This window comes from Thermobia domestica, chromosome 10 (assembly GCF_964235325.1).
Source record: "Thermobia domestica chromosome 10, izTheDome1.hap1.1, whole genome shotgun sequence".
Classification (NCBI taxonomy): Eukaryota; Metazoa; Arthropoda; class Insecta; order Zygentoma; family Lepismatidae; genus Thermobia; species Thermobia domestica.
This window is the reverse complement of record NC_137463.1, coordinates 174,123,960-174,141,406: the sequence shown is the minus strand read 5'-3', so window position 1 is coordinate 174,141,406 and position 17,447 is coordinate 174,123,960. Positions and strand designations below refer to the sequence as shown.

Sequence of the window (17,447 nt, the reverse complement as noted above, 5' to 3'; positions counted from 1 at the left end):
GCATAAATACAGCATTTGGTACAAACGTAAAGATACAGATACCATCCCTTTTGCTATAGTTGCTAGCACGTACGCCTTGTGGTTCAAATTCCATACTACACTGTAGGTTCACGCCTCATATAGCCTCATTACTGAAAGTGGAAGCTTTAACAAACCTAAAAGAACAAATAAATAAGGTTAACCAACTCGAAACTTTACAACAGTAGCAAGGTACCAAAAATTTTATGGATATAATTCGGTCTCCAACCTCAGGGGTTCAGGCGTGCTACGACAAGAAAGATAATGACATGTTCTACGCGTTTATTGTTTGGATAAATGATATGGACAAATAAAATACGAAGCGGTATCAAAAAGTTTCGAGATTAGTTCTGTAACACGCCAACAGGTGGTAGCGCAAGGCTGTTCGCACAGGTACAGGGAGTATGGACTTTCATAACTCAGTGTCTAAGAGATATCGTCCTGTATATATTAGGAGCTGTGCAGCTGGTGCTATTGACTATGTGCGTTACCACGTCAGCAATTTCATCATGGACATCAAATTAGAGCAACGAGCGAACGTGAAATTATATGTGAAATTGGACAAATCCGCAACACAGACACGACATGGTTCGGCAAGTGTACGACGATGTTGCAATGAGTCATTCGAGATGTTTTGAATAGCACACGCGCTTCAAGAGCGGAAGAACATCATTGGGAGACATCGAGAGATCAGGACGACCTTCAACGAGCACGATATCCGAAAATGTTGAAACCATTCGGCAACTTGTGCATGAGAATCGTCGGAGAACAGTCAGTCTACAACATTGCTGCCATTGTCGATGTGTCATACGGAACAGTATAGGCAATCCTCATGTGTGATTTGAACATGCGCCGTGTTGCTGCCAAGTTCGTCCCCAAGCTGCTGACCCAGGAGCAATAGGAACACGGCATCGAAGTCTGCCAAGAACTCCGTCAGCGTGTCGTGGATGCCCCGTCCTTCATGTCGAGGATCATTACCTGTGACGAAACTTCGGTGTACGGATACGACCCTGAGACAAAGCAACAGTCTTTACAGTGGAAGAGCCCATAATCTCCACGACCGAAAAAGGCGAGGCAGGTCCGTAGCTCGACCAAGTGCATGTTTATCGTTTTTTTTTTTTTTTTTTCGACATTCGCGGCATTGTACATTACGAATTCGTCCCCAGGGGCTAGAACATCAATAGCGAGTTCTGCTTCCAAGTTTTAAGCCGTTTGAGGGCGGACATTTGGCGAACGACTCATTGCTGCATCATACCGCAATGAGTACACTTGCCGAATCATGTCAAGCGCCTCTGTGGCGGATTTACCCAATTTCACACAGAATTTAACGTTCACTTGTTCTAACTTGTCCATAATGAAATCGCAGACTCGCAAACGTGGTAACTCACCTGGTGAGAATAGCACCAACTGCACAGCTCCGGATGTACACATGACGATGTCTCTTGGCACACTGACTTATGAAGATCGGTGCTCCCTGGACCTTTGCGTGCGGCCTTGCGCTACCATCTGTTGATGTATTACAGAACTAGTCTCGAAACTTTAGATACCACCTTGTATATTGCTCTACGTTCATACGTTGAAGGCGCTGTTTTGTATAAGCTTACGTTTCTTGTTTAATATTTTTTTCATAAATGTTTGAGTGTTTTTGACAATATTATTTGTATTATCAGAGATAGGTAATGACTCCGTTGTAACATGATACTCAGAATGGATGGTGCATTATCTTACTTTAAAAGCTACATAAGTCTTTCCTATCTCAGGAGGTTATACATATATTTTCAATGTCAATTTACACTTACGTATGCAATAGACTAAAGATGGATAACAGTATTATTTCTGCGAAAATATTAGATAACATGAATGCTGCAGAATAAATAATAAATAAATAAATTCCTAAATTTATCCGTTGCAAAAATACAAGAGATTTGAAATTGCTGGTTAATCTTTGGAAAATGAGTTGAAGTAAACAGGTACACAATAACAAAGTTTGACTTAATGCATTTTAATATGTAATCCTATTGTTTAGTGTAATCATGAACTATTGAATAAATTAGAAAACTTTACTTACACTGCCTTTAAATTAAATTAGAAAACTTAACTTAGTTCTAACATTATGGAAATGTAGGTAAGCTACTGTAAGTTTTACATTGTAACTTCTTCATAATGACTCATCGAGTGTAGGGAACACATCATAATAAATTGAATTACCTAATTGTACAGTGAGTAATTCTAGTTATCTTACGTAGTAGTTAACTTCGTAAGTTTTTTAACTAGAAAGTGTTCATAGGGTATCCGGTGTTGTTCCCCCTCCCGAGGAGTTAAGGCTTCAGTTCATAGTTATAAGTTTGGCACATGTTCCAAGAAATTAATATTTTTCATGAACTTTATAGCTGTAAATACATATTCTTGCTGCTGTTAAAATGGTAAGTGACGATTTCATGAACTTTCAAATGTAATTTCAGTTTTATCGATCGTCAATGCATTTTTTTTTTTTTTCATTCCTATACTATAAACTCCACTTCCACATACTTTTCAATGAATACAAGATCACATTTTTCAGTGAGATAGTCATTCACGACAGAAGCACGTAATTAGATAATTTTTTCCAGTTTTTCTCTTTCGTGAAAGGGATCTTCACTACATCCCCTACCCACAACAAACAAACTGTGGCAAGTTTGGAAAGTTGATTTCCAGATCCTTTCATATTGTGTAGAGATTTGAGCACCCGAAAATTATAATGTCATAAACACATTGACTTACAAGGTAATAGCTAGGAACCGGTATTAGTTTACGTAATAACATTTAGTAGATACGACCCGATAATATTTTCTGAATTTGTGATATTCTTTATTTTCTTTAAGTTTTTCATGAACAGTAACAATACTGAAAGGTTGTAAGCCTAGTAAAAACTTAACTCAAATGGAATGACTATACTGCAAAACATGAATGAAATGAATTTATTCATTAATCATTTTCACTCTGTAACTAAAGTAAAAGTGTTCCTTTCGAGTGTAAAATGAGAATATGTTATCTTGGAACTCTTGAATACCCAGAACGTTCTTGTGGATTTATATGTTGCAGTATTTCACACGCTTTATATGTGCTTTTATTTCAATAAAGTAGATTTAAAGAATCATGAAAAATAGATAAAAACGAGGGACGTAAAACGTTTTAAGGATTCCTCTTCTAACCAGCTGGTTGTGTTGCTACATTAAACGAAACGTCAGTGAGAGCAATTCAAACATGGTAATTCCAAATAGTGTTATAGGGCCTGTATACTTCAAGAATTGAAACTGAGAACAAACGCTAGTGAAACAGGAATAAAAATATACACGGCATTTGGGTACCGATATGGGGAGGGTTTGCGAGGGCGAGGAACAATTTCCTTCGTGAGAACGAGGGCACGCGAGGGAGAAGGACAAGCTTTCTTAATAACTATTTTGAATTTGCTGTTTAACAATTTTTGGAGGAATATAATATTTAAAATAACATATGCCGTGTCCCTTAGATGAAAATTGATGTCAAAGCAAGATCATAGATTGGTCATATTCTTCCTTTCATTTAATTGCAGTAAACAATTTCTCTTGTGTACTTCTACATAATTATTAAAAATAATAATGCAAATGAATATAATATTTGCTTGTTCCTCATGTTCTTCATGTTTCCGGATAGAAATAGCACTACGTTTAGAAGTGTGTGTGCTTCATTGTTGCCCTGCCTGTGCTAGAGACTTTTTTAAGATAAAAAGTGTCTACACTGTCATGTTTAAAGAGTACTGGTAGACAAACTGTCACTCACGTCATTCAGCAGTAAATGACAAGAGCGCTGATATCTGAACAAACACAATCAGTGAGAGAACCAACAGAATGCAGTAGATCAGATTGAAAAAGACTTGGTGGAATGACTTTTTGTTCGTAGATGGCCATTTTGCACTGGGCTCGCGCTCACTTCTCTGAACTGGGTTCGCGTTCACTCGGGCACGGGCTCATTTCTTTCAACTGGGCTCGTGCTCGGGCTCAGTTCCCTCAGTTTGGCTGCTCACGCTTAATTTTTAATTGAATAGTTTGTATTAAGTTTCTGGAAACAAGCAATATGTTCTGAAGTTGATTGAACAGTAGTTTATTTTTATATGTTTCCAACTTCTGTTGTAAAAATAGATATTAAGTAATATGATAGTCCATGAACACACGGATGATACAGCCTCTGAGATTTCTTTGTATGTTTTTTTTCTCTTCTCCCACCCAAAACTAAGTTTTATATGCTCAAAGACACACACACACACACACAAGAGAAATAAACATACAAAGAAATCTCACTGAGGCTATATCATCCGTGTGTTCATGGATGTGTCATATTACTTAATATCTATCTATCTATCTATCTATCTGTCATATATATGTGTGTGTGTGTCTTGGAGCAATATAGTATATGCAAGTTAGTTGTGAACCTGGGGTCCCGCAATAGTGTTCCCAATCGGGCCTTGCACCTTCTAAGTCCATTAGATTACTTTTTCTTCCCCTTACTTGAAGCAAGAAAGCTTTACATTTTTAACTATATGACTTCCCTCAGGAACAGTCTCTACTTTCAATTATGTGTTTGAAGACATATTGTCCTGGTAAAATACATTAAATATAATAATTTCTTTATTAGTTCTTATGCGGTGGTAATAAATTTTGGTCGGACACATGTTCTTATCTTTCCTATTATTATTATTATTATTATTATTATTATTATTATTATTATTATTATTATTATTAGACAATATTACCTACTCACCAACCAATAAGCATTTCTTGGAAAAGTTGTCAGAACGAACCTTCAATTTATGATACCCGAAGAAAAGTTTTTATCTGCAGCTATAACGCCTACAGGTAATCTAGGACTGAAATCCGGGGCTGGATTCACGACGGGCTCCTGGGGGGCAGTGAAAGTTTTCTCTGATGATCTGAAGCTGCCGCAATGTGGTGTCGCTAAGCGGAGTGACAAACGACACTTCGTCCTGTGCTAATGCAGAGATTTCTTTGAATTTAGTAGAGGTGTCATCCTCCCATCACCTTAGTAAAAATAGAAACTAACTTCTACACACTAAAAAAAATGGGTCAATGATTTCTGGGCATATGAAATATATACCACATATTACAAAGGGTGTTATTGCTGGAATTGTAAACAAAATTCACCAAATTAATTTCGTGCAAATAACTAACTCAATATTTTACGTAAATCTTATGTATTCCTTATGTGTTAATAATTATAAGAAACTATAAGTTGAAAACAACACTTTTTAAATCTCATGAGCGTTAGCACTCTTATAATTTGCACTACGAGACAAGACATGAAGTTTTTCGAGTTTTGTGAGCAACACTAGTTCACCCAAGTCTTAGGTCTCAAACACTATTTTAGCGCTAAATGATCCGTTTGAGAAACCTATAAATTGATAAAAGTGATCACAATGAAGAGCATTTATGAACGTTTAAAGATACTCAAATCAGAATATATTCCAATAATAAATATGGTTTAAATTCTCTTACATACACCCTTCTTACACCTCTCGTGACGCAGAAGGTTCTGAGAATATCTAGATAAGGAAATAAATTTTGTAGGTAAATTTACAGAACGAGACGAGAAGTGAGTCGTCGAGAATCGAGAAAATAAAGAAGTTTCCGAAAATTGAAACGAGACGAGACTTCTATAAAATTTACGAGACGAGATTATAAATCTTATTTCTCATCTCGTCTCGTCTCATGGGCAACACTAGTTTGCACCGAAAGATGTAAAGTGAACTACTCAAATTTTATCTGAACATATTCATGGTAATATTAAGCGTGGAGTAGTCAATGACTTGTTGTATTTTAGGAGATTCCGAGTAAGTTATACGATGGTATGTTTAGTTTTCTTTGTTTAGGACGTATGTTCAGGAATAATTCAGTAAATAGGCTGTAGAATTGAGAATTGATCCTCGCCAGAGAGGCTCTCGAGAGGGCTTCCTCACCATCAAATAACCTCGCCCTCAATCATATGAGGGCGATGGGCGACTCCCTTCGCGAGGGTGAGATTGAATGAGGGCGAGGGCCAACTGCCACTGCCAGGGCGAGGATGCGCGAGGGCGAGGAGAAGTTTCCAGTACGAGAGCGAGGGCGATGCACAACCATCCTAGCGAGTAGGGCTAACTTCCACTATGAGGGCGAGGGTGCGCGAGGGCGATGGACAATTTCCTTCGTGAGGACGAGGTTGAATGAGGGCAAGTGCCAACTGCCACTGTGAGGGCGAGGGTGAGTGAGGCCGGAGTAAAATGAACATCTATGATTTAACCTGATATATTGTATCAAAGAAATAATCACACTCTACTTTGGTTAGTATCGTATTTGTGGACTAGTTATCACTCGACTGCCTTAATCATTTAAACATACTTCATTCAACCTCTAGAATAATTATTATAGTCTATACCATCTACCAAAAAGTCCCATTTCATCTCTTGAATTTGTTACGTATTTCTGTAACACTTCTTATTCCAAGAGGTAGTTTTAGATTCCAAGTTGTTCAAGTACTAGAGCGTGAATACATTTCAGTAGTGTATCAGTTAGGTAAGCATTTTAAAATTACGTGAATCTCACAGCTCTTCGCCTGCTCTACGCGTTTTTTCCCACTTTCTTCCTTCCATCATTTCCTTCATCCTGATCATCTACGTCTCCTTTAACCTACAGGACATAACGAGGGACGTAAAAACTTACATATTATTTCATACTTTCATAAATATTATTCGATTTTGTTAGAATTTCCAAAGGTCACCGTCAAAGTGAAATGAAAACCATCCTAGGCTCAAACTCCATCTATATTGAAAATTTGATCGAGACAGGTCGGGTGGTTCAAGAGTTATTGAGTCACAAACGCAGCCAATTTATTTTTTTTTATGTATTTCTATATATTTCCCCCTTTCCCTCCGCCTTCCCGTCAAAGTAAAATGATAAAAACCATCCCAGGCGGTAACCTGATCTGTCTGGCAAATTCGATCGAGATTGGTCTCTTGGTTCAAGAGTTATTAAGTTTTATTTATTTTTATATATCTTCCCCTCCACTTCATTATGCCGTCAAAGTGAAATTACAAAAGACATCCCAGGCCGGAGCCTCATCTATGTTGAAAATTTGATCGAGATCGGTCTGGTGGCTCAAGAGGTATTATGTCACAAACACAGTAATTTTCATTTTTATATATACAGATTTTCAAAGCACGCGTTAGAATATTTTCTTCTCATTATTTTAATGTAATTATGTGTTATTACAAAATATATACATATAGCAATATATAGAGCATTCTACATCGAAGAAATGGTCGTGACGAGGTTTTATACCGACATTTCTTCCCAGGCAAGATTACGTCCCGCGTAGTTTAAACCAGGCGAGATTCTGTGTCCAGAGATCAGGACCGTGAGATTTTGGGTATTGCGAGATTTTGGGGCGCGAGGTTTTGGCAAGGCGAGGTTTCGGACTAACGAGATTTTAGGCGGCGAGGTTTTGACGTGGCGAGATTTTGTCCCTCGAGGTTTTGGGCGGCGAGGTTCAGGCCCGTCGAGATTTTGGGCCGCGAGGTTTTGTACCCAAACCGAACTACACAGCTTGATAGGCAGACACAATATACAATAATTCCTTTTGTGCATAATTAATTGGCCAGATAAATAATTTTCATAGTCTGAAGACTTAATATGGCATTTCTAAAAGTGATTGTGCTGTGAATCATCCAAACCAAGCTAAAGAAAAATAAGTGTTGAGCACTTGTGTTACTAAGAAATCGTAAGTGGAGATATAAAGAATTGGGGTATAGGAGAGCACTTCCCCTTGAATTTCTAATTAATGTCGATGGAAGATTTTTTTAAGGGGAGGGGAAAAGGATATTTATTTTTATTTTCAAAAATTGTGTGCCGTTTCAGCTTGAAGAGTAAGTTTATAATAAATGGAGAATTAGTATTGTCCAGAAAATTTGAAATTCTGTTATCTTAAAGTTGTCTGACGGTTGTATTCGTAGATTTTTGTGAATAAGATACAAATGTCATTTCATCAGGACCTTACTGAAAACCTATATCTCAAAATCTTGCCTAAGTGGGATTATGAAACAGCAATTCGTCTCTCAAGATAGATCTTGAGAAAATTTTTCGTTAAGATGGCTCTAAGAAATAGTATGGGTGTCAAACATTAATCTTTCTGTTTTACAGTTCATTATTTCCGTGTATATATTTAGCTGAAAGTTAATGTTCCACATTTGAAGTGAACGGACGGTACCACTTGGTTTGAGGTGTGCATTCAGTAATATGATAAAACCTCTTTTCCTTATGTTCGCATCTAGGTCGAAAACTATTATATCAATTCATGTTTTCAGCTTGGCAAAGCAGATATTTTATGAATGAGATCTTAAATGTTTCTTCTTATGTGTGCGGTTAATTTGTGGATCATTATGAATAGACACCAAGCCGTTTTCTGTTTATTTTTATTTATTTATTTATTTATTTATTTATTTATTTATTTATTATTGAAAGGAGAGTTTGCATTTTGAGCACCGAATCTGAGACAAACGTAAGTCATATAAGATTGGGGCTGTATGTGCCTCCACCAATAATCCAGTTCAGAACTCATATGGGAAATATGTTTCTAGCCAGTCGCCTGCTTGGCAGCCCTTACCACTTTCTTGAGTTGACCATTTTTTTTTTTTTTATGTGAAACCACATTAGGGCATATACTTTTAGGAAAAAAAATGAGACCCGGGTTCCATTCCCGGCGGGAGCTCAAGTGGTTCGGATTCCACGTTAATCAGTAGGTCCACGTCTCATATAGCCTCGCTGCCGAACGGGACGTTAAACTCAAAATCAACAACTTTTAGGAAAAAATTGTTGGTTTCAAGTAAGGAGGTAGATTCTGTGTGCGAATCTAAAACCAGATGATTTTATTTGCTGTAGCGACCTATTGACTTATCGCTAATGGATAGAAAATCTTCTGGAAATAATATATCCCTACCAATAATGTTCAAGAATTACTGTTGGGATAAGTGTATGTTCAAATCTGTAAAATGCAATAATGTAACTTCGTACTTACAAATACATTTCATAGAGCTCATTCGTGGTTAAGCGGTTAGCGTGCGCGTCTTTGGCGTGGAAGACCAAGGTTTGATTCCCGGCGGGAGCTCATGTGGTTCGGATTCCACGTTAATCAGTAGGTCCCGTCTCATATAGCCTCACTTTTGACAGGGACGTTAAACTCAAACTCGACAATAACAACAAACAAATTTCATTAGTCTTCCTCTTGCAAAGATCCTTTCATTTGCACACTGTCCGCCGTTCGTGGCATTTGTTCGCCATTTTTCAGCCAAAAATCGTGTGAATATTGCTAACTTCCTGAACAATATTAAATAATTACTTTCGTTTGATTTTTCGCTCTTGCAGCGTTTTTTATGGTAAACTTTCGTGATATTGAAGTATAGAATAGTTAAAAAAAAGTATATGAATTTAGTTTTTTATTAGTTCCTGAGCTTATAATTAATCCGTTAAAAATTAACGAATGATTTAATTCGTCAAAAGTTTTGTTAATTTTTAATTAAATCAGTTAAATTTTGGAGGAGTTAATGTGTAATTAAAACGATCATTAAAAACGTTAGTAACGATTAAAAAATCAGTTATTATTTCTTCGCGAAAACCAAGTGAAATGGACAGTCTGCAAGAGGTTTTCTATTGCTTATTTCAAAAACGGCGGTTTTACTACAGAAATGCATTAAAGTAGGCCTTATTTCCCAGAATAGCTTCAAATTGTTTTGAAGTCTGAGTTATGGACTCATGAATTTTTAACGATGAAGTTATCATTATTGAAGACTGTTATATGCACCTGGTATTTGGTATAGCTTTAACATGATATACACTTACCATTAATATTACATTAAAAATTGTGTTATTCCTAGATAAAAATTACTCAAAAGATTTTATTAAAAATATAGAATTTCATTGATATTTTTTCGCTCAGTTTAGTATTATTTTCAGTAATTATCAGTTTTGTTTGGAAAGAGCAACAAAGTAACAGGTTATATTTTTCATGCTCTTAATTTTATCCATTAAATTTTAGATAAAATTTCGTAACTCAAGATGATTTCCATTACCTAATACTGAAAATATACAATTTTAAGTTTAATAAGTTTTTTTTGTTCTTTACCGTAGTTTTTAATTTTAATCGGTTAATTTTTTCTTTAATTTTTCCAACTAGGGAAAAAATTTATGTTAATTTCACTTGCGCCTACAGAGCCTGATAGGCTTTCTTATAAATGACTTTTGAATTATTTTCTCACCTGTAACAATCCACCATTGTCTGTATTCTGTGTGACGATTCCCCGACAGCACAGTTTCACTAAAGAAGACTTCTTTGCAGGTAAACAAGGAGTATTTCGATCTATTCTTGTTGAGGCGCGTTCTAGAGACCAGAAACTGCACATCCTTACGAGAAGAAAAGCGTTGTTTCAGAAGTTGAAAGGCGTACTACTGTATTAGAAACCGAATTCTAGCTTCCATATATCAGTAGATTACCAGAGATGATTTGGGTGTGACTGGAACCTGGTCCTGTTGCAATTTCATCCAAGTGGTGTCTGCTCCATACTAACTAAATTAACTAAGCAGTATTCACAAGCTTTCCATTGACTTCTATCCTTAGCCATTTGGATCCTGTTTCTACTTCGTATTCTTATATCTGCGGGATCAATCTTAACCCCTTAAGCGGGGAATTTTCAATCGTAGGTTTATCACATGTGTAATTCTTTTTCACAGAATCAAGTAAGTACTGTAAATCTTATATGATAATTAGTACAAGTATTATTCGCAGGTAATTCCCAAAGAGAACCACATGTAACAAAGTTGGGTACATATTATGTAAACCAGACACACATATCATCATTATTATCATCACTATTTTAGCTATTACCACACGAGCTGCATAAATGGAATCTTTATCCTGGTGCAGTCTTCGAGACTTTGAAGTCCACAGACCTGGTAATTTCGAATAAAAAGCATCCCGTAGACGATAGAAAATGTCTTTCGTATCTGTATGTCCTTCCGGTACGCACAAATGTTGTACATTGCCTCAGCAATCGAAGAACACAATCAACATTGGTCTGATTTTGCTATGCACCTGGTGATCTCTGGGTCTTCGTGAGTTTTATCAGACCTTGGCGAGATTGGATGTGTCCACGGAGTTGGCTGAGACTTCGTTCTCGCGTCCTATCCGTACAAACCCATGTCTTTACCATCTTAGTGCGCAGAGACCACAGAAGAGCACCAAACATAATCACTCCTCTAAAACAGAAGATGCAATTGAAAATAACGACATCTGCAGGCTGATGATATCATGAATTCCTCTTCCATGTCGCAAAATTTCGCCAAACTACGCCATGTAGTTTTCCTAAAAACAAAGAAGATCGGATATTTTTTCAGCAGGCTTCTTCAATTATAGGAGTACAATTCTCGGTGGAATAGTGTGATTTTACCTTGAAATCTTACTAAAGAAAGAACTTTATTTTATCTTAAAAAAAAAAAAAAGTTTTCTCTCTCATTTTTCCCGCCACAGACACGCGCACACTCAACAACACTGTCCTACAATATTACTGTCTACTTCTCTATTTTACTTTCTCTGTCGCATAATGTTACCTTGGCAATTCTAAATTCCGATACGAAAGGCGTAAACACTGCACTGTCAGTCACAATGGAAGTGTGGTTGTAAATGTTCACTTGAGAAGTGCTTGCTAGCGTGAAACAAACAACAAACGAAGAAGTAATTTTTAACTTCCACACCTACTGCAAAAAATGGCAAGTTTCCATACAGACGAAATTCAAAGAGCACAATACATTACGGGCATACAACAGAACCGTGAAAGCCGCTTTACTGAGGCAGTAGTGTTGATGTGTCTGCCAGCACAGTATTGTGTTGTGCGAAGTGTAATGGCGCCGAAAGTGAGTCGATTCTTGTAAGGTTACATTGTAGCGTTGTTCTAGCATAGGTAAATAGTGCCTCAAATGTCTATTTTCTGAGCTCCCTCGTCGTTATATGGTTGGCGTACTTGTCTGGCGTGAGATTCCCAGGTTCGATTCCCGGTGGGAGTTCATATGGTTTCGATCTCATATTGAGGTGTAGGCTCACGTCTCATATGGTCTCAATACTGAAAGGGACGCTGAACTTCAATCCAACCAACAGTGGATTTGCTGTTGGACCCTCTACTCTGAATGTCACAGCGCGATGATATGTAGCGCGACTGCCTCCGGATTGTGTACCACCAACTAAGCCACATCCGAAACGGACTTCAGTGAAGCTGACACCACCAATGTTAGGCAGAATTAGGATACTAACAGAACTGGAAAATCTACACGGGTCCTTGTGTCCCAACCAATAACTCACCATGCTATTCATAAAATGTTCCGTTTCAATGAGGTCCATAAAACGAAAGATCTTGCACTGAAAACCAGAAATGTCTAGCAACGGAAACCCAACTGGAGAAAGATGTATGAGCACAACCTGATAGGAGATCAATGGAAATTTAAAGTTATGACAGAGTGTGGATATATTTGACCGATTGTACAATTCCGGTCCAGGTTTGAGCAGTTACGTGCAGAAGTGTCTAATGCAAAAAGACAAAGAAATTTCATTCCGTCGTGCACCGAGTTTCCCACGCGGTTTCATGGTTGTGGCTAGACATTGTTAAAGGAGAAGATCAAGTTACCATCAATGTAAAAAATCAATGCTAGATATTATCTGGAACATGTTTTGACGATATTTACAAGAACAGTAATTGCACCCACAATGCATGGAGCGGATTGCAATTATTTGTAACTATAAGTGCGGATTTAGCTGAAATTGATAAACTATCAATCAGATACCTACTATTCGCCAAATACTTGAAAAAAAAAAAAAAAATGGGAATACAATACCCCAGTATACATCATTGATTTACTTATTGATTTCAGAAGGATCTATAATTTGGTTAGGAGGGAAACACTGTACAACATTCTCTCTAAATCTGGTATGCCAAAAAAGCTAATTAGATTAATTATGGTTAATGAAACTGAAAGTAAAGTCCGATTAGAGAAATACATGTCCACGAGCTTTTACGTCGAGAATGACCTAAAACAAGATGTATTATCACCATTGTTACTCAATTTTGTTATGGAATATGCTATATATATATATATATACTGTGGCGGATCCAAGGGGAGGGCTATAGGGGCTGTAGCCCCCCCCCCCCCCTTGACGCTCAGGTTTACACTGGATAAAATGGGCTTCAATCTTGGTTTACACTGGATAAAACGGCAAACTATGGTTTAGCCCCTCCCTTGATCATATTCTGGATCCGCCACTGTATATATATAAACTTAAAGAGGGGACTGGAAAATGAATGGCATTTACAGATTATGGCTTATGGTGATGTCAATCTGATAGATGTGAGGATCATGAAATAAATGCACAGATGATTTTAAACGCCTGCAGGGACATGGGTTTAGAAGTAACCTCACAGAAAACCAAATACTTGGAAATTCACTGCGATTGAAATATTGCAAACTATGAATACGTTAAAATATCAAGTAATACTTTTGACAAAGTGGACACTTTCAAATATTTAGGATTAACATTAACCGACCAAAACCATATCCAAATTAAATGTCGACTGAAAGCAGGGAATTTATGATATTCAGTCCAAACTCTCTTGTCTTCCCGAATTCTACCGAAAAGATTCAAGATTAATATATGTATATATATATATATATATAAAGATAAATTACGCTTGTTATGATGTATAGCTGCGAAACATGGTAGGTTATCTCAAGGGAAGAACGCAGAATGAAAGTATTCGAAAATAAAATCTTGAGTTAAATATTCGAACCCAAGATGGATGGGAATGAGAATGGTAGGGGCATAACGAGAAGCTGCATAATTTATACCATTTACCAAACATTGTTAGGGTCATAAAATCTAGGAGACTCAGGTGGAAGTCCAATCAGAAAATGACCATTAGGGAGACCTAAGCTCACATGGGAGGACAATATTAACCCTTTAAGCAGGTGGACCGCTTATAAGTGTCACGGTTGGCATAACATTTATTGGGTAAACCACTTTTAAGCGTTTTTGAAGTTTATTTTCCTTTTTCTCCTTGTGTAGATCGCTTATATGCGTCAAGTTAGATGAAAACAACCTGCTACCTATTGACAACATTCCTATTTGTTTACTATATGGTGGGCGTTCCTTTTGTGTACTATATTGTACCGTGGATTGAATTTGTCATTTGTTAGAAAATGGCTGCAAGCACAAGTTCTGCTATGAGTGCTATTGCAAAGAAATGCGTTCATGATGAACTAATATTGCAAGGTATTACACAGAAGCCATCTTCAGTTCTTCATCTACAGACTAAGAACAAATTATACATATTCTTACATAGGCCATAAAATGCTGCTATGGTGATTTACTGTATTATTTTTAACGTCGAGCTGGTTATAAAGAGGAAAATAAATCGTTTGACAGAATTCTAGTTCTCTTCCATCATCTCTCATACAGAATCAGATAAGATTTCAGTGGTGATGTAGGCTGAAGATGTTTAAGGTACTGATTTCACTTGATGTAAGGCTTGTATTTTTGCTTCAGCTTTTATCACGCGAAATTGCAGTAGCCTTGTACGTATTTTTAAGAGGAGTTACGTGTTCCTTAAATAAAAGTATTCATATCTATAGTTCGTCTCCATTGTTCCTCACCCAACTTAGAAGTAACCCATGACAGTATAGCAATGGTTTCGTAATGGTAGTAAAGAGATGTCTGATAGTACGCTGCTTCCATTCTTTCATAGAGTACATTTGAGTGGTTGGATGTAAAATTTTGCGTTTTCCATTCGTCATATTACATCAATGTTTAAATAATTCGAAGTACAAGTAACTTTCATGTTACCTTTTGTATGGCACAAACCGTGTTTTCTTGTTTTAAACTATTTCCTCTTTGTTTTTAAGGAGGGAGAGGGAGGAGGGGAAGAAATGTACATCAGACTTCGATGTTTTATGAATCACTAGTTCAGTTACCTTACATTTACCTTTGGAGTGTAAAATTGCATGTTCGATCCCGATTTCACCATAATGGTTTGGAGTTGTACAGCATTATATGTAAGAAAGAACTTACGCAAAGGCAGCTTGTGGTGTCAGATTTTTAAGAAGGGAAGTTCTTCTAGTAATAAACTAGTCTCTTTCGGATAGAAAATAACGTGGTAGATGACACACATTTGCATTATTGTTAGTCTTTTAACAGTTTATTTTATTTTTTTATTTATTTATTTTATTATTATTATTATTATTATTTTTTTTTTTTGTAAACGAGTGATTAGACACACACCACCCTGTTGCTTTTCTAGACTCTGTAGTATATCACTTCAAAGTAATTATCTCAATAGGTTTCAACGTTTTGAAGGAAGTGCACACCCAAGAACAGTTTTCACAAAGAAGACAGGGCGAGAAATATTCAGCATTTGGTTTAACAGCTGCTGCTTTGTAACCTTTAAATTCCAACTGTCTTTTTCAAGTTATCACTGAAATCAGAAGTTTCGCTGTACTGTATTTACTAACTGGATGCATGCGATTTTTTAATACCTCTGTTTCCCGCACTTTAAGGATTATTTTTATTATTTATTTAATTTTTCCCCCTTTATGTTCCTCATTTCTATTGCACAAAGTAATTAAATTGGATTAACATAATTATTTACTGTTAAGTTTATCGAGTTCTTCAGTTGGATTTGAATCTTAAAAGTATGAATTGCGTATGAGAAGTGGACCAGAACACATGGTTTGGAATGCACTTTCATCTTACACATAAATTTTTTGGAAGTATAAACAAAATTAAAGTAAAATACTGAATTCTAAAATGAAACTTATTGCACAAATGATGGTTGTTGTTAGATCGTATATATTGTTTAAAAGTTCTATCAGTATAGTCACCCAATGAACTTATTTTATATTCCTGCTCAAGGTGCTTTATATATTTTTCTGGTAATATTAATTGTGTGCTTAGCCAATGAACTTATTCCATATTCCTGCTCAAGGTGTTTTATATTTTCTGGTTAATATTATTTGTGACTTAGATTTTAGCATTGTGTAATAATAGTTTTGCAGTGTAAAAAGGTAGAAAGAATAATCAGTTCACATGAGAGAGCTTTTCAGTTTATGTGTACTGCAAATCCTTTCTAATAACATAAACGAAGCACAACAAAACATACTCTGCAGTTAAAGCAGAACTTTCAGTTTTATTGGGTAAGTGCAACTGCGGCCAAACCACCATGTTAGAGACAAGAGTATCGGACCAGTTACAGATTACCAGTATGCCAGTGGCTTAAAAATTAAAGCTAACAATGTAAAAGGTAAAATGGTAATGAACGCCTCTGTTTCTAGGTTCATTTATGGGTACAGAACTTCTAAAGAAACATTGACAGTATTTTAGATGTCTTCATTACACTACGTACAATCGACGAATGATCTGGTTTAAGAGTGACTTGTACTTTCTTTTTAACGAAATGTTCTTTTCAATGAAAGGTTTCGTAATATCAAAGAATTTAATTGTAGGATCTACTCTTGTTGTTACTTGTGCAATACATTGATGATATTCACCATACTAGCGCAAGTCAACCTTAAAATTAATCATTTTATATTTGCTGGCAACTTGATGAGTGGGGAGGGTAAAAAATGGCAGGAGATAAAACGGTAAAACAAATGCATCTTCATATCTTTGAAACATTGTCTGAAATTTTTATTTGATCCAACTAGTGTTCGAAGCCAGTTATCATGAACTCACACATGAAATATTAAAGATGGCATCAAAATGTAAACCTTAGCTAGGAAGATTTTACAACGTTAAGGAGACATATTCTGCTACTGGAGCAGCTTTCAGCAAAAATATTATTCGAGGACATTATGGTTTGAAAGATATTACAATTGATATACATTTTGAAAGCACTAGAAATTCATATTTTCCTGTCACTCAGCAAAAGGGCACTCCAACAAAATCCCAAATAATCAAAACTAAGAGAGTTTACTTACGGATTTATCGAGGTAAAAGATTAAAAATAAATTTATCAAATTCACAGTTTTAAAAAAAAATAATGTTGAAGTCCTGCTTAAGGTCAGATTCATTGGAAATGCAACTGTAATGTTTCTTTAACATTCTGAGAGTTTGACAAGAATCATGTCTCATAAACATGTAATAATGAAACGTAAAAATATTTGATGGCTAACTTCCAGACCACTAGACCGATTTTGATGATTTTTGGTACATGACTGCACCGAACTTAAATGTTTATCACATTATTTTTTCGGAATTGCTTACCCTAAGGAGGGTTGGGGAGGGGGGTAGAGAGAAGGTGTTCAAAAATTTATGCCAGAAATAAAGTATCTCGCGTG

At 36.3% G+C, this 17,447-nt stretch overlaps 1 protein-coding gene across 10 annotated transcripts in view; it reads left to right on the top strand.

The window, feature by feature from the left end:
* The window catches only part of LOC145662848 (uncharacterized), a 173,109-nt gene that overhangs the window by 109,247 nt on the left and 46,415 nt on the right, over positions 1 to 17,447 (top strand). The window lies entirely within an intron of this gene.